The 18,097-nt window shown below is 52.6% G+C and overlaps 1 protein-coding gene across 1 annotated transcript in view; it reads left to right on the top strand.

The window, feature by feature from the left end:
* Positions 1–18,097, top strand: part of ZNF609 (zinc finger protein 609) — a 57,380-nt gene that overhangs the window by 21,355 nt on the left and 17,928 nt on the right. The gene's annotated exons all lie outside the window — the stretch shown is intronic.

Below are 18,097 nucleotides of genomic sequence, written 5' to 3'. Positions count from 1 at the left end.
CTGCGTCTTGCAGCATATGACAGATAATCGGCCTGGCTCCCTGCCTGCGGAGGAGGCAAGGCTCCTATGGATATGTGACCTGGAAAGGCACGTTGGCTTTGTAAATCACTGCCTGCTGCTGCCGGTGCTTCACGCCTCTCTCCTGCTTCTTTGCAAATTCAATATCCACTGCAAAGCTACTGAGGGCTCCTTGCTGCTGGGCAAGTGTGCTGCTTGGGATCAGAGCCTGCCCCGGGGCAAGGAGGCAGGGCAGGCTTCCCTCACAGTCCCCTCTCCTCTTTTAATGTGGCTTCTCAAGGGATGAGCACAGAAAGTAACTAAAACTGCAGTCTGGAGGCAGGCTCACCCCTCTGACTGCACTCCTTGCAATGGGGAGGCCACCTCCTTACGGACACCAGGACTGCTGTCCAACCCCAGCTGACAGCCTAAATCTTTAAAAGCCAAGGACTGGTGGGTGAAGGATGGTTTTGCTGTAGCAAAACTTGGATTTTGAGTAGTTGCCTGGTGCTCAGCTTTGGGTTGCATCAGGTTTCCAGCTCATAAGGGTTAAACTGCACCAAGTCTCCACTGATCTGCCAGGACCAGTCACGAGCTGTCCCGGGAGCAACTGCGTGCTGGAAATAGGGTCTGCACCTCTGATCCTTTTTCTAGAAGCATTGAAATCAATGCAGTGAAATGTTGTGACGTCTCCTTTGGGGGTGCCAAGCAGGTTGTTCCCACAGGTGTCCTCAGAGGGAAGGCTCTGCTACCAGCTGAGCCTTTCCTGCCAGCTCCCTTCTCGAGATGGCAGCTTTCCAGCATGGAGCCCCTTATGTCTTTCTTCCAAGTGTACCTGAATTTGGAGCCCAGCTTGTTGGATTTTTGAAGGCACTAGCAGGTTTGCTAACAAGCAGGAGGAGGACTTAGGATTTGGCATGGGGCTTTGCTTGGTTCCATGCTTGATGGGTTGCCAGCGCTGAGTTTTGGGGTGTCTCAGGCTGTCCTGTCTATTGTAGGGAGCTTGGGGGAGATGAATCCCCTGATCTTGTGGCACAGGCTTGTTTTGATGAGCCAAAAGCCATTTGCTGTTGCTGGATGAACTTGTAGCAGGAATTGCTTTGTGGGGGCATGGTCAGGCTCTGGGCTTTGTGAGCACTGGCAGTCCCCAAGACCCGCTAAACAGAGCAAAAAATTGCTGTAGCACTTTATTCTAACAGCAGGAGCAGAGGCAAGCAGAGCTGCCAGCCTGCCTGTGCTCTGTTGAGCGTGGGGAGACTGCCACTGCCTGCCTTTGCCATCCTGGAGCAGGCGGTGGTACTGGGCTGGGCTGCCAGACGTGATGAAGAGGAAGGTTAGGTGAGAAGACTGGAAACCAGTTGGTGGACAATTCCCATGGGTACTTTCCTCATTTGTCTGCCTTCCTGTCAGGGCTGGTTTTCCAGCTGTGCATTGGACCAGCAGCTCCTGCTTGATTTCCCCTTTCTTGAAGGTTTTTTCTACAGCTGTCAGTGCTGCTGTATTCAGGCTTTTCCTTAAGCATCTGCTTCTTGTGGCTAAAGATGCAGTGAAGCTGGTCACGGATCCTGACACTTGGTTTGATGCTTTTCAGCGATGATGCTTCTCTGGCATCCCAGCGTCTCCACTTCTCAGGCTGCATTTGTGAAGCTGTGATCTCTGGTATCAAGCCACAGAGGCTCTGAAGGACGAGGAATGTCTCCCAGGAATGAGCTTCACTGTCCTGCTTGCTGCCGTCAGTGGGACAGGCAGGGGCTGACCATGGGGACTGGGCTGTACTTTGGGTGGGAGCTGCAGTGCCCTTGCAGACCAGAGCCCCAGTGTGGTGGTAGGAGGCTCCATCTCCAGTCCGTGCTTGCCCTTGGCGGTGGTGTTTGCCCGACCTGGGGTTTTGCGATGGCTTGTGGCTCTTGGGAAGTATGCGGGAGGGTTTGTGCATGTGTGTGTGTGGGGGGGTCAGAGGCCTTTGTTGGGGGCTAAGAGGTGACCTCAAGAAAAGGACTTTGGGGCTTAAAGCACAAAGCAAGCCATGTTCGTGGTCCAGGTACAGCACAAGAGAAGCTCTAGGAGTAGGATGCAGCAGATGAGGCCACCGCAGCTGCTTCTCTCCTTAGGGAAAGAGTAAATTGTTTCTCCTTGCTTGCTGCATCCCTTTCTCTCTCCCAGTGCTCTGTTGCTCCTCCTCTTTCCTGCCATTAATTGCTTAGCGGTTGCTGATGCAATTAAAACAAGATGTGTCTGCAGCCTCTGTGCTTGCCTCCCTCCTCTGAGGTCTTCCTCTGCCTGCGTGTGAGGAGGTGGGAGCTGCTGCCTCAGGAAAGCAGCTCAGGTCCCTGCGCTGGCTGGCTCGTGCCCGCAGTGTTGGGTGGCCGAGGCAGGGCTGGAGCCAGGTTGTCTCTCCTGGCCTGAGAAGGTGGATGTTTGACTCTTGCCGCTCCCAAGGATGCGAACAGGCTAGAGCAGAGATCATCCAGCTTCTTGCAGCTCATGTCTTAACAGCAAATGTATTTTTTCCTTTACTTGGGGACCAGGGTTTGGTTTGCATGTGCGATGCTGTATGCCTCTGTGTGAACAAGTGCTGGGCAAAGCCCCCCAGGTTGAGGAAGACCTATGTGGGTGAAGCAGAAGGTGGGGATCCTTCCCTGTTGGTTTCTTTGGGTGGTCTCCATGCTCCAAAGCATCCTCCAGCTCTACAGCTGTGGTGCACGTGCACTCTGCCTTGGTGGCAGTTGTGAAATGCTGGAGCTGAAACCCCAAGCTGGGCCTGGCCCCCAGGAGGACTCATGGCACTGGTTGTCCCAGCATGGCCATATCCAGACTGGAGAGCATGTAGGATGGGCGAAGGCAGGGCTCGTGGAGGAGTGTAGGCTCATGGAGGAGGGTAGGCTGAGCGATTGGGCAGGGTGGCTTTTAGTGGAAGGGTGGGATGCAGCTGCCTGTGCTGTGACAGCTGGTGGAAATGCTTATGAGGTGGCATAAAACAGGGGCTCCTGTGCTGTTTGTGTTTCCAGCTCTGGAGTGGTTTTCTGTAGCCTTCAGCTAATGCCTGCATGAGGGTTGTATGGGTCAGTGCCCTGCCTGCAGAACCAGGGCTGGCCACACTCTGCCTTGTGCCTCTGCTCCAGGCTGTCCCATAGCTGCCAGGCTGAGGTTGAGATGACTGATGGGTAGGACATCTTGCAGGGCTGGAGATCATTTGTGCAGCAGCTAAAGCTGGATGACTGATGAGTTACGGTCTCTTGGCTTTCAAGGGAAGAAAAGTGACAGCTGCAGACCATGGGAGATGCTTAGCTAAAGGAACAGGACTCTGGCTCAGTAATCTCTGAGGACAGCAGCTGCAGTGGCTGCTGGCATGGAGGCCAGAGAGGGCACAGAAGACATTTGCTCTGCTCTGGGTGGGAAGGGGGGTGGCTAATATAATGGAGAAAGGCTTGTCTTCTCTACTAGTCTGCATCCCACATCTCTCGCTGGTTGTACAGTTCTGCCCAAGGCAGCATTCCCTGGCGTTACTCCAGCTGGGCACCCTCTTCTCTGAAACCTTGTGTGACTTCCGGTCTCCTCATTTGCTCCTTTTGGAAGTCAGTGCTGCTCCTCCAGTGCTGCCTGTTGGCTTTGGTGTGTCACTTTTGCCTTTTTACATACTAACAGTTCCTCTGGTTACTGTTACCTTATTCAAAGATGTTCTTCAGGTCTCCTTCTCCATTGTATGTGTGGTGGTGTTCTTCCATGTGAAGGGAGCCAATTTCTTTGCTTTTTACCAAGTTTTAACTTGGCTCTTAAAACCCTCCCAGGCCCTGGTCCTTTCCCAGTCCTCATGCAGCTGTGCTAAGGCTTTCATCCCTGCAGCTATCAACTTTCTGCTCTGAAGCAGTGCCCTTAAACACCAGCATTTTATCTTTAGTCACCATGGCCAAGAAGCATCTCTGGGATCTGATGTATTGGCCGTGCCCCTCTCCTTTCCTGGCATTCTCTGCTGCTATGCAAGTTTGATCCCTTGAGCAGGGGCCCTCCTGGCTTCAGGCCTGGGGCAGCATGGCTTCTCTGAACTGCTGTACTTTGCTTCTTAACTTTGGTTAAGAAGTTAAGAGGCTTCTGTGCCTCTGCTTTCTTGGTGGGAATGGGTTGGGTTGGCCAGGGACTATGCCCTTGAGTTGTGCCACTGAGCTGTGTTGTGTTGGATACCCTCAGGGAGCTCCTGTGTTGTCCATGCATGATCTACATGATGTTGTTTAGGGGACATAGCCATGGTGTCTGCTGTAGAGGAGAGCTTGGTGATGTTCAGACAGGCACCAGGGTGTCACCTGCCTCTGCTTGACAGAAGCCACCATCGATGCAGATGTTGGCAGAGACACAAAGTGATAGGAGTGAGAGCAAGGAGGGCTTTTGCTGCCTGCACCCCTCTGAGCATAGAGGTTGCCACAAACAGCCATCCATCCATCTGTCCATCCATCCATCCCTCCATCCATCTGCATCTTGTCTCGCTGAGCCCACGGTTGCTTTCCCAGGCCAGCTGGGGTGCTCAGGGTGCAAAGTTGGCATTCCTGATTCCTAGCAAGGGCTCCCTCTATTTATGCCCCCCTTACTGGGCATAAAAAAACCTCCAGACTCTGCCTAATGATTCCGTTGTGCCTTTCCAAAGAGGATGCATATTCTTCTCCACAGGCTGCCTGTTTTGGTTGAGAGCACTGTGATCCCTCTCAGCCCCAGGGGAATGGGGGCCACGGTGGCCAGCAAAGCCTAGTACACAGCAGAGTGCTTGAGAGTGGCATCCTTGGTGCCAAAATGCCCTTATTTGTTATTATTTTGCTATTTTTCATGACATTAGGTTTACTCTGCCTTAGCCAGCTGTTAATTTGAAGAATCAATGAAATTTCAACAGGGCAGGGGATGGAATTGGTGAGGATATGGGCTGGCTTATGGTGGGTCTGTCTCTAGCAGCATCTTTGCTTTATTTTAGGGATGCTAGCTAAAAGTCCAGCATGTTGGTTGAATATAACCTTGGCTGGCTTTCAGCCCCACTGCTGCCCTGACCCATGTACCTGCCAGCCCCGGCATCTCATTTTTGCATGTGTGCATGTAAAAGGTGCTGCTGGGTGGAAAGAGGCACAGCGGCTGCTGGAGTCAAATGATATTTTTTTTTTTTTGGTGGTGACTGTTTTCTGTCTCATTTCAAAATAAGCATTGGGCTTTCTTTTATGGTGAAGGGGAGCGATTTCTCGTTAGCTGGAATTTGGTGACCCGTGGGTATCCCTGCATGCAGCCTGAGAAATGCGAGGTTAGAGGCTAAAAACCTTCCTGGAGCTTAATTGGGCTGGAAGAAGGCTTCAGCTGTGGGTGGTGTCAGCATCCCCCCTTGGTGGGGGCTTATTTGGATTTCAGATACAAGCTCTTCCCCTTGCTATGTTCCGGAGGAGACGATGAAGCAGCCACTTGAAGCTATTTTTCTATTTTTACATCGAGTGCTCTCAAGGAGAAGCATGGCTGCGGGCGGTGTAGTCCTGTGATGCGAATCACGAAGCTCTGCTCCCTTAGATGTGCTGAAAGCCCCCAGCCTGGCTCCACTGCTCTCTGGCTGGTAGGTACTCTGCGGGTGATGAGTTATGGTCTGGCTCGACTCTAGCTTGTCTCCTCTTCTCCCTCGCTGCTCAGCTTCCCTGCGAGTGATTGATCCTCTGCAGTTGTGCTGCTCGACCGCTGGCGGCTGTCAGTTGTCAGCACAAAACCTGCTGGGTGAGACCTTCAGGCATCACAGCCCAGCTGTGTCCAAGCATCTGGGGCACTGGCTCAGGCAGCACTGGCAGCGTGGGATTTGCAAGGCACCGCAGCTGACACAAGGGTATATTTTTGGTGAAGGCAGCGCAGGAGAAACCGGACCCAGGATGATTGTCCGCAGCTTGACTCATGCTACACGGGGAGGTCGGTGGGAGCGGAGGTGCCTCGCTCGATACCGTTGTGCTCAGGGTGTTAAAAATGCGCAGTGTTGAATGCTGCAACTGTGAGTAAAGCTGCCGTTATTGATCCCAGTGGGTGCAAACCAGACTTGCACTGTAGGAAGGCTCCTTGGCAAAGCCTGGCTCAGGGTGGGATCTTCCTCCTGGTGTGACAAAACCCACAATCCTGGGGCAGAGCCTAGCTTGGCTCACCCTCCTCCTGGCAAATGCTTTTGATCAGACCGGAGGCATCAGGAGACGTTTGAGCCAAAGAAGGGAGAGCTGCTTCTCATCTCTGAGGCTGGAATTAAAAGCCAGCGTGATGGTAGGCAATGGGAGCCCATGGGTTCACGTGCAAAGCTCATACCTCCTCCTCCTTTTGTGACTCATTAGTAGAGATTTCATGGCAATACGAGTATGTGCTGTGCTGCTTTGGGGTCGGTGTGTGCTACTGGGCATCGTTCTGCTTGGGGGTTAGAGAGGCAGCAGCTTGATTTCAATAATTAAAAAAAATCCTTGGGAATCGGCTTGAAAAACTTTCTATGGAAATCACTGTGTCCTGCAGGCACCGATGCCTGTGTGTTCCCAGTGGGAGCTGATGGGCACGCGTGCAAGCCATTGCTGGAGGGACTGGGGAGAGCACAGCGTGTATCAGCAGGATGGGAGTATTGGCTTGTGCTGCCTTAAAAATAGCATGTTTTAAAAAAAATTACCGGAAGGCTGGGATTTGGGGAGTGGGGGGAGATGCAGTTGTGGGACCCAGCACAAAAAGTGAAGATGTTTGTCATCCCCCATCGTAGTCTGAGGTTTCCATCTTGTGTGCCAGGGAGCATGTCCTCGACAAGCGACTCAGAGCTGCTTCTCCAGATGCGAGTCCCCAAAGGGCAGCACTGTGCTGGTCCCTGCTCTGTGGCCACCTGGTGCAGGGCACTCGTGGTGACACGCACCTCCTGCTCACCCACATCCTCATGTGTCATGTGACTGGGCCTATTTCTTGCTCACTCCCCTCCTGTAATCTCCCTGTCAGGCTGTTGGACAGAGCTGGCTTTGTGTCTGGAAGCCACCAGGATCTCTCCTGGCAACTTGAGCAAAACCTACAAAGAAGAGGAGATGAGAGCCAAGCGGGCAGCTTCCTAAATGTGCAGCCTGCAGGGGCTGGGACGTGAAAATCATACCGAAATAGGTCTTTAATATTAAATAGATGGAAGGGAGATGGCTCCTCTTGCCTGAGGGATAAATAGATCTGAAACTCCTCCTAGACCTTTCTGCTTATCACATCTGAAATACGTGCGTCTCGCCCTGGAATTGAGTCTCTCCAGGAGCCATGAATACCGGGCTACAATGTGTGTGTAAAATGCTCCTGCTTTTGTGGCATATGTGCACTGGGCTGGCAAGTCTCCGAATGCAGTGCCCAGGGAATGGATTTGCTTCTCTACTCCCGGATCCACAGCTGCGTGCACCCAGCGGTCTGGACAGGGGAGTGGGATGTGATGCTTCTCAGCATGCCACCAAGGCAAGCGTTGAAGCTGGCTGCAGCCCACTGGTGCCCTCAAAGCCATGCTCCCCCAGTGCTAAAGCTCCTCCAGGAGCTGTGCGGGTTGCTCAGGAGGTGCACCCTGCTTTGCAGGGACCTTGTGTTGTCTCCTTCCTTCCCACCCCTTCCCCAAGCAAATTTTACAGGTTTGAGTGCTGAGCACACAGCTTGGCTTCTCACACCTTGGAGACGAGGGTCTGCAAGACCTTCAGGACCAAATGTTGTTTGTAGCTGCAGGGTTTCTTGTGCAGAACTGCCTTAGAAAGTACTCCAGCTCGCTGGCTGCCATTTGTAGGTAGACCAGTGTGTTTGAGAGGACTTTTTCTTACCTGCTTGCCCACAGAGCTCCTGGTCCAGCTATAGAGGTGGAATTCTGTACTGAAGCTGCTCTCTCATCAGAGTGTTGCTCATTATCACGGCTGCAGTATGGAAGAACCTCAAGAGACGATAACCCTGCCAAAATCTGGCCAGGCTGAGATTTGCTGGTGCCTTGTCTGAACTCGGGCAAGTCTGAAACTGCTGAATGCTGGCCCTCTGTGAAAGGATGAGGACCATTGCTGTGTCTTGGGAGCTCCATGAGTGATGACGTTGGCGATTCGGACCTGCCACGGGGGGCAGATCTGGGGTGTCAGCAGCACTGGGGTGCTGAGGGAGTGCCATGGGGAGCGATGTGGCTGCTTTGTGGTTCTGGTGGAGAGATATGGGGAAGGGGGAAGGAGGAGACCAGTGGAAGGATAAAGGATTTTCCCACTTGAAAAATACAGGTGAGCTTAGGAACAATTTCACTGCCAGGATGCTGGGGCGAATGTCTCTCTTGAATGTTCCTGTCCTTGACTGATTCCATTCCTCCTTGCTGTTAGCCTCCGCATCATTTTATGTAGTTCCTCTCTCTCCTTTGGATGTTTTCATCCCCCACGTGTTTGTAGGTTACAGCTGTGTACCCACATAGCTGTCACAGAACCAAGTTATCCATATTTAGCTCTTAATCCCCTCTTCTAAACCAATCCCTTTAGCCTTGTTATTTTTGTTCCTCTTCTCTGAACTTCTTCCAGTTTATCTGTGTCCTTTTCAGTTATGAGGTGTCCAGAGCTGAGTGCAATCACTGCTCTCCTGAAAAGAGCTGTCAGGACAATATTAAATTCCCTGTTCTCTGGTACTGCCCCCCAGCTGAACTGGGGTTGAGGGAGGCAAGGATGGTTTGGTGTAGTTTGGTTTTGTACTTGGCTGAGTGAGGTACTGTTTGCTGCTCCTGGCTCTGCCTCTGGGTCTTTTCTGCAAGCTGGTCTCACCTCATTGGTACTGGTTTTCCCGGTGACTATGGAAAATAGGGCAAGCATAGCCAAGCCAGCTTGGTGATGCTGCTTTGCCCCTCTGTGCTGTCTCAGTGTTTAGAGGAACCCCTAGGCCACGTTGCATGGACAAAGACCAAGAGGGTAGATGGAGGGTGAACATAACAAATTTTTTAAAGTGAGGGCGGCGAGGCGCTGGCACAGGCTGCCCGGAGAGGCTGTGGGTGCCCCATCCCTGGCAGTGCCCAAGGCCAGGCTGGACGGGGCTGGGGGCAGCCTCGGCAGGGGGAGGGTGTCCCTCCTGCCCGTGGTGGGGGGAGGTTGGACTAGATGATCTTTGAAGGTCCCTTCCAAACCAAACAATTCAATGATGCTAAGTTAGCATCTTGGAGATGATCTCTTTCTACATCTCTGGCAGGACCACCTTGGGGTAATGCTCGACTGATTTATGTATGTCTATAACTCTGTATTCCTTCCACCTTTCTTGCACATGACTCCAAGTGGGACTGACACTTGCTTTTGGACTCATTTGCAGCCCTTGGATGCTGGAAGATGCAATGCAATGCTGTAGTTCTGGCTGTTGTGGAAGGTACATCTGTCCCCATGCCACATTTACAGTTTGGTTGATGAAAACAACTGCAAGTCAAGCCCATCTTTCACCCCACACCCCATCTGTTCTTTCTAGGCTCTTCTCTGAAAACACAAAGGCCTTTTTTTACATCATCTTTTGTGCGTTATCAGATGTAAAAGTTGGTTTCTTAGCAGTGTAATGAAACTGCATCCGTGCATCGTGGGTTCTTTGGCTCGGCAGCAGTGGCAGGGTGGTTGTGGTGTCTTGTGGGCTGGGCTTTGCCCCTTCTCACCTGGGAACAGGCACTAGCAGAGCAGTTGCTCTGGATACTGGGATGGATGGGGAGAAAGGTGGTCCCCGGACTGTGCACCCAGCAAGCAGAGAAGTCCATCCTAGATGAGCCTGGTTCATTTTTGCTGCAAGTCTTGGATCCATCTCCTCCCTTCTGCGTTTACTGGAGTCCAATTTTATACTGAAATCCTGAGCTGTCTCCCCTCTGCTTGGCTTATATATACACTGCAGCTTTCCAGAGAGAAGAACTTTGTGCAAGACACTGTGCTTGAATGGGCATCATAAATTAATTAAATTATTTAATTATTAATGGTCTGAGTTGGCATGTAGGTGTGTGTCCTTGTGTGGCTGTACTCTGGTGCAAATTTCTAGGGGGCCAGCAGACACAGCGCCTGGATGTTGGAGGTTTGGACTTGCAAGGCTGAGGTGGAGAAAAATTGGGTGGAAAAAAAATGAAAAGGTTGAACCAGGCAGGTGAAACTGTGCCATTTCCCAACCGACAGCTGGGCTACTGTGACCACTCCCCGCGCTCAGCCCTGACCTACCAAGCGTCTCCCTTGGCTTGTGGTCCTTGGTTGCTAATCCTGGTCAAGCTTTATGGGTAACTTTTGGGTTCTCATCATCTCCAGAGAGCCCATTTTCAGTCTCTTTTATGGTGCGCAGCAAACTGGGAGTGCTGTGTTTTTCTGAACTCTTTGAAGGTGGTAGAGGAGTCAGGTATCCTCCAAGAAGGACCTGGCCTGGAATGTTTGCATGGGGGACCTCTAGCTGGGAGCCTGCTGTCCAGGGCTCATGCTGGTGTGTACCTGGCGTGGGCATGGCAATAGCAATGCTTGCAGTAGGAGCTTCAGTTTAAGCATACTGTCCTTCTCCTTAAACACAGAGATTGACTGCTTTCTTTGTAGCCTCCTTGGAGGTACAGAATTGCCCACGCTTATGGCAAGGCAGACCTGCTGACATGTCTAAATCGAGGTGCCAAGCTCTGTCATATGTGAGTTGTCCGTGGAGCTGCTTGGGTGGTAGGTCGTTCCTGGATGAACCTGGTGGCCTGGTGCTCAGGATCCCAGCCAGAGTGCTCTGTAGCGCAGGACAGACCCCGTAGATCTTGTTACCCACCGGGGAGATGGCAGGGTTAAAGCAGTTTGCCACAGCAGTACTGCTTGTTCATGTGATTTCCCTTGCCTGCTTTGTGCGTTTGGGTTTTAGTGCTGTCTCTAGCTCGGCTGTTTGCAACCTCTGCATCCTCTGGCCGGGGCTGGTGTAGCCGTGGTTATCAGCGGGCTTTTAACAGCGGCTGGAGCTGCATCACACTGCGGCAAGTGGTTTGTGAAAGGCCGCCTGAAATTATGTCCTTCTGGGAGATTCATGCACCAAGGCACTTGTGAAACCTTTTATGTTGCTCCTTTGCCTGCTCTAATGTGCTGGTCAAAGAGTGCTAGTGTTAACGGTGGCCATTTGAGCACTGCTCAGATTTGGGCATGAATCTCATGTGGTCCAAAGCAGAAAATGTGCCTGCCTCGCTGTCATCGTGGCTTTGGTCCTTTTGCTTCTGGTCTTCCTATGTGAACATCTTTTAGTGGGGACAGACCAGAAAATGAATGTGGGGGTGGTTGGTTGGGAGCTGCTGGGGAATGGCAGCTGGTGGAGCCTGGTTTAGATGGTCATTGTGAGCTGGGGCAGAGTTTCAGGGACTTGTAGAGCTGTCATCTGCAAGAAGGTTGGGCACAGGGCTGGGACCTTGCTGAGGAGCCAGTTCTGGGGAACAGATGATGGCTTCCAGCTCAGAAAGCAGAAAGGTGACAACATGCACGTCTCTGAAGGGAGGCACTGAGGAACTGGGCTGCATCAGTGGTTGCAAAGGTCCCCAGGAAATGGGCCTGCTCTGTCTCCCATGGTGGGGAAGGATCCTTTTTCTGCTTGGGTAGAAGTACCTGGTTTTGTTGGGTTTGGGGGAAAGAAAATAAATAAAGGCAAGACTTTGCCCCATGGTGGTTCTTCCACTTAGTATCCAGGCCTGAAGGACACATGGCTGGCGTCAGTGGTGGAGGGGATGCTGGAGGCAGAGCAGCTATGTAGGAAGCTAAGCATATGTCAGTGATATTGGCTATCTTGACAGGAAGGTGGGTATGGGGTGGAGGACCTTATTGGGAGACCTGGATTCCCAGTGGGAAATGGCTTGCCATCATCAGAGGACAGCACTGCTGCAGGTGAGGATGACTCTGGGGACCAGGAGCAGCCTCTGCATGGTAGCAGTGGTGCTGAGGAAGGGGCCAAAGGCTGAGCTGGTCAACACAAAGGATGCTTGCTGTGGTCAGGCTCCATGTTTCCAACCATCTTTGCCCTTCCTTGACCCAGACACATCTCTAGTGCTTTTCTGCATGGGATCTTTCCCCTTCTTAGCACTGGCCAAGCTGCTTCACATTTTAATTTGGTAAAGGAGATGAGCCTGCTGCAGCTGCTCCTTGGGATATTGCCTGTTTTTGGTAGGTGAACCCAGACCCCAACAACACATCCTCAGTCAACTGGTGTGACCAATGCCAGGAGGTTCCAGCTCGGATTTCTTCTTTCCCGTGTTTCTTGCTTATGTCAACTGTCCTCGTTCATCGCTGCTGTCACTATATCTCTCCTACTGGAAACACCTTCCCCCACCCCGAGCAGATCTTACAGTCTTGAAAGTGGTTGGAGCAGGTGACTTGGTGCCAGCATGTCTGTCTTGGGTACTATTCCTGGCTTTATTGAAGACATGGTAATATGCAAGACTGTGCCTCTGTGGCGTCTGCCTCCTCTTGATCTCAAAATGCTGCAAGCACTGAGATAAGACTGGTTGTGTTCAAGCAGGGATTTTATTCCCCTCTCCGCCAGAGAGAGAAAGCGGCTTGTCGGAGGTCGTGCTGGGTAATATTTGCATTTCTCCAGCAGTGTGGCTAGGGTTGATAGACATATGACTGTCTGCATCACCTGGGTGTTTGGATCAGTCCCTCGTCACTGGTGTGGTGGGAGGTTGTACCTCCGGTATTACCAGATGGGCTGTTGCATCCTGATGTACCCATTAACTGTGAGCGGGTCTGTTTTCAGCAGTGCTGGCAGTGGGGCTGTGAGCTTAATTGCCAAAGTCCTCCTCTAGGCTTTGGTTCTTGTGGCCAGCTGATGTGTGACCAGGGCAGACTTCCTCAGCCAGGTCCTCACCAAAATGTCCAGATAAAGATGAGTCTGAGTTTAAAATGTGCCCACTGACCCCAGCCGGCATGCTGTGTTGTGCCGACTGTTTGGCCACCATCTCCTTCTGCCGTTCTGCAGGGACTTGTTGGCCAGGGAAGGGGTTTGCATGGATGGAGGCAAAGCCCCTCCACACAGGAGACAGCTGGACCTCTGAGCTGGGACGTGGGTGCTTGACAGGGCCAGGAGAGGACACTCAGGCAGCCTTTTGTAGGCAGAGCCTTCCTGTCACACTGTGCTGTCAACAGCCTTGTGGCTGGGAGATGCTGTGAATCTCAAGCAGGTGTCTGGGGGGACGAGAGCAGATGGTGAGGAGCACCAGGGAAAAGCTGCCAAGGAGCATGGCGGGGGGGGGGGGGGGGGGGGGGGGGGGTGCGGGAATTGGCCTCTCCTGGTTTGGTTTCAGGGGTTACTGTGAGAGTCCTGGGTGGCAGAGCCAGTCCAGACTGTCTGGCTGTGCACTCACGGTCTCCCTCCCAGCTTCCCGTGCAGCCTGGGGCTGGCTTTACTTGCCAGTTCCCAAGGACATCATCCAAGGAGGGAAGCTGGGACTGCTGCTCCTTAAAAGTCCTTAGTTCCCATGCAGATTGTCTGGCTCTTCTGGTGGTGGCATTGTCCACGAGGTCCCATGCTTGCTTGTTGTCTCTGCAGAGTGAATTCGGGAGTGTGATGCTGAGCCTGCTCCTCTCTGCAGCGTGTGGAAGCATTAATCCTTCCTCGTTTCGGCATTTACTGCTTGCTGGAGGGGGCTGTCAGAAATGATGATCCTCCTGTTTTCTTGGTCCAGCTGCCCTGATGTCCTGTGGGCTTGGATTTGCTGACTAGGAAACCTGACGTCCTCCCTGAGTGTGTTCCTGCAGTCTGTAGAAATAAGTGGCTTCGTTTATTTAAGCTGGTGTTTTTTCAGGGAAGGGTTACTTTCTTCTAAAACAGATTTCTTTTTTTACATCTTTGTCAGCAACTTCAGCCTCTCGCTAGCAAGAGGGAAGGGCAGTGCACAACGGTGTCAGGATCAGTGCCCCAGACCACAATCCCGGCTCCGTCTTTGGACCTGACACTTGTGCCACCCTTGTTTCCCTGCACACGGGGTTTTGTTGGAAACTTTTGTTGGCTACTTTCTTGCTGGGGTCCAGCCAAATCCAGCAATCCAGCCAGCAAACAGCTAATGAACCCTTATTGCCACCTGTGCTGTTTGAGGAAGGGGTCTTCTGGAGCCTCCTCAATGCTGCCGGGGGTTGCGCGCCTCCAGTGTGTTGGGATGTTGTCACCGGAAGATGTGACCAGGAGCTTCGGGTGGGTTGAGCAATGCTTGCCAGACAATTCAACTTTGAATTGTAAGTGTGGTGGGCACTGGTGCCAACAAATGGATTTGTCTTCAGACTCCGCATACCCAGCTTTGGGGGTCAGATTGGAGAAGACTTTGGTTCCTCTTTGAAATCCTCTCCGAGGTCACCAGTGGTGTGGGAGAGGCACCTCAGGTGCTGTGGTTTTGAGGTTTGGAGGTGCCCACCAAAGATGCTCTTCAACTGGATGGATCTGCTCCCTGGTTGTATCTCTTCAAGGAGTTGGAAGCTCATTTTCCCAGGCCCTCCTCTGAAAAAGCAAAGCTGCTGGGGATGTGGTGACTGAGCAGGACAAGAGTGACACTTTGAAAGCTCCCAAACATTGGGCTGAGGCATGCAGTGATGTGGGAAGTGTTGGCTGCTAGCCTTCAGCAGTGCTCCTGTGATGGAGCAGTTTTAGTCCATATTTTGTCTCCTGACACACAGCAGCTAAGGGTTTGTGACCAGTAATGAGGCTTCCCCTTGCCTTTTGTTGTCTGTCTGTGTTTGCAGCAGTTGAAGGACCCTTCTAGATGGGAAAAATGGGCCACCGTGCTGCATAACTTGCTAATGTGGGATACACTGGAAGCCTAGCACCATCTCAGATGCATCAGTGGTCTCATGCTGACTACTGCAAGGTCCTTGCTGACAAACAGAGTGCAGCTCTGTTGGTGCTGTACCACCATGTGGTTGTTCGCACTATCCCTGTCCTGGATGCACCACAAATATCTGATGGTTGCTTTTCTCTGGGTTTTTGGCATCCCTGTTGGCTTTCATGCTAAAAAATGCACTTTTCTTGCCTGGTTGACTTTGATTGTTAGGAGCAAACCAAAATACTCAAATGGGTGGGTGTTCTGGGTGGTTTAGGGGTTGGCATCAAAATTACTATGGTGTTTTTATTTCTGTTGTGCCCTCCCCTTTCTCCTGGTAGCTAATTGCTGCTGTGAAGTCACCTTAGTGGTGACTGATGTTAACGAAACCACACTGGCACATCTCTAAGATGGCAGGAGCTGCTTTGTGTACATGTCCCCATGCCAGCACCCACTGCTGTGCTTCCCTTCATGTGGGAGCCCATCCTGCCTTTGAGTTGAGGGCTGTGATGGGGGGTAGGTTTTAATTACCCACCCAGAGCCCTTTCCTCAGCACCAGCATCGTGTGGCGCCAGCCGCGTCACCCTGGACTCTCGGTGGATTTGCTTTTTTCCCTATCAAGCAGTGCTTGTGCTGGCCGCCGCCTGGGCTTGGCTCCGTTCCACTTCTGTCCTTGGCGGTGGTGAAAGCACGTTCCTCGTGATGGGAAAGCCTCCGAGAAACACAAAGGGCTTTCATCAGGGGAGGCAGCGGCAGGCAGACATGGACGGCCAGCGCCGGTACAGGGAAGCTTCACCCCATGTAACTCCTGCAGAGGGGCAGCTGGAGACATAACAGCTCCCTCCAGCAGTGAGCACGTAGCGGCTGCATTTGCATTCGCCAGCATTTAATTTTCGAGCCTGCCCAGCTAGGAAAGAGAAATAAGTTTTCCTTCTGCAAAGGGGATTTGGGGCCCAGAAGCATTAAGTGGTTTGCTCAGGGGGTGGCATGCGTTGGAGCTGGAAGCCAGGAGGATGCAGGGCTTGCTTTGGGGAGCTGAAGATCTCTGCTGGCTCAGCTGTGCTAGCTGGAGGAGACGCGAAAGCCACTGCTCGAGGGTGTGAGTGCTGCCCGCTGGCCCTGGTGCCAGCAGCTCCCTCGGCTTCTAGCCCAGCAGAGGGAGCTGGGTGAAGGTGGCTAGCAGAGCTGCCCCACGGTAGCCAGGGCTGCCTCAGCTCCCCCCAGCCATCCTCCAGCCACCAGCGGGTGAATCTCCTGACCTTGCTCAGTAAAGCAGGAGGATGAAAAGATGTGGCACCGGGAGATAAGACGCTTGGGGGGATGGGGTGTGTGTGTGTGAATTCAGGGATTGATCCATTTGTCTCTCCCTCTGGTGTGGCTTTCAGCTTTTTTCAGATGTGTTCCAGCGAGGCGGCTCTGTTCCTGCCCTTGCCCCTGGGGAGCCACCCTGGGCTTTTTTATTTTGCTCTTGAGCTTTGGGCATGGGAGCAGGAGAGCTGCTTGTCTCCCTGCGATTGCTAAATGAGGCTCTGTTTGTTCCAGTGCAGGGTGAAATATGAAATCTCATCAAGCCACCTCGCTTATTAGAGAGATCTCAGCGAGCTGCTTATTATGCACCATGGCATAATGCAGATTACGAATGTGACCGGGCGATAATTAGCAGAGCTGGAACTGTAATTAAACACTCCTGTGTTGCTCTGTGGTTTCTGTCGCAAAGTGGAAGGAAGCTGAATGGTTTCAAAACCCACAGGTCCTCGGTGGGCACACACAGCTGCTGCTCCTGGGGTGATGGGGGCAAGTGTTCCCCATCACTGCCTGGGCTCTTGCTGCTGCTCACCAAAGTTGGGCAGCCCTGCCTGGTTCCTCTCTGGCTGTTTCATTGCTGGAGACTTGCTTTTGGTTTGCAAAACATGGCATTGAGGAGCAGTTTGTTTCCTTGAGCCCCTGCAAAAGACCCTCACGCTTCCTTTGAGCATCTTTCTTGCTCTGGATCTGCAAGGATGTGCAGGATGAGGAGGCTGGGGGTGAGATTTGTCCATGGGACTGCAGCCCTCCTCTCTGGCAGGCTCATGGGGCTTTTTTTGTGTCAAAACCACTGAAATCTCAAATCCCATGGGATCAGATGGGGCAGCCTCAGAGGCAGGTGGTGATGAGGAGCTGGGGATGGGCTCCTGGGGGAAAACTGGTCCTGCCGGTGGGACGTTGGAGGCAGTGCATGGAAAAAAGAGCTGTGGAGCATGAGCTGTGCTGCCAGCAGAGAGGCCTTGTAGTCCAGCTACTGCTGCTTGAGACCTCCAGGCCATCTTTAATGTTCAGGGGGGTGGATGTGTGCTGGCAAGCTATCTAGAGAGAAGACAGATGCAGGAGGACAAGGAGAGGACTGCAGGCACACAGGCAGTAGGTGCTTTGTGTTCTGCTGGAAAAGCAAATCCACTTGCCCTGGCAGAGCCAGAAAATCTGAGTTCTCTGCAGGGGTCACATTCATGTCCTCTGCCTGCAGCCACCCCGATGGGAGCAGGCAGAAGCCAAAGGGTGGATGTGATGTCCTCCTCTCTGCTCTTCTGTGTAGAGATTTGCCTCTCGCACCTTCTCTGCTTGTGGACAGTGTTTGTGTCGTTGAGGATGTGGAGAGGCTTTGTGGGGTCACGAGCTGATGAGGCACTGGGATGCTGCAGCCACTGGCACTGTATTGTGAGGTGAGGTCGGACATGCAAGCTTCTGCTGGAGTTATTTATCTTGCTTAAAGGATAGAGGTGCATGAGCAAGAGAGGGAGCAGGTAATCTTAGCAGCTGGTCAGGACCAGGATGCCAGCTCAAGTCTTGCCTGTTTGGTGGCTGTCAGCAGCATTGGCCAAAGAGATCCGGCAATGAGATTGGAAGTGGTCATGAGCTGGTGTCTGTGTCCACTCTTGGTGACCAGCAAGGTTAGCCTCTCCAGGGTTATAATCTATCCTCAGCAGAGACGTAGGAGGACATCTCGCAGTATAGTGCTGGATCTTCCCCTGCTTGAAACAGAAACCCAGGTCATCACTCACTGATGATGTGATTAGTTTCCTCAGTCTGCTTCTCTTTTGAGGTTTGCTCAGTATCTTATCAAGATCATAAACTGTAAAGAAGAGGAGGTCTGAGCAGAGGATGAGCAGCTAGCCCCCAAACTGCTGCAAATCCCTGTGAGCCGAGGCGAGGGAATGACTGACTGTGGCTGCTTTGGCTGATGAACCCTAAAGGACAGGGAGATCTCCACCCTTCCCTTCCCTTGGCCAGCAGCAGAGGCAGCCTGCCAGCCATCCTTCTCCTAACACTGGTAATCGGCTAGCGTGGCAGAGTGGCCGAGGACCTTGGCTTGTCCGCAGCAGGGTG

Source organism: Falco cherrug, chromosome 7 (assembly GCF_023634085.1).
Source record: "Falco cherrug isolate bFalChe1 chromosome 7, bFalChe1.pri, whole genome shotgun sequence".
Classification (NCBI taxonomy): Eukaryota; Metazoa; Chordata; class Aves; order Falconiformes; family Falconidae; genus Falco; species Falco cherrug.
The sequence above is the reverse complement of the archived record's forward strand: the minus strand, read 5'-3'. Positions and strand labels throughout refer to the sequence as shown.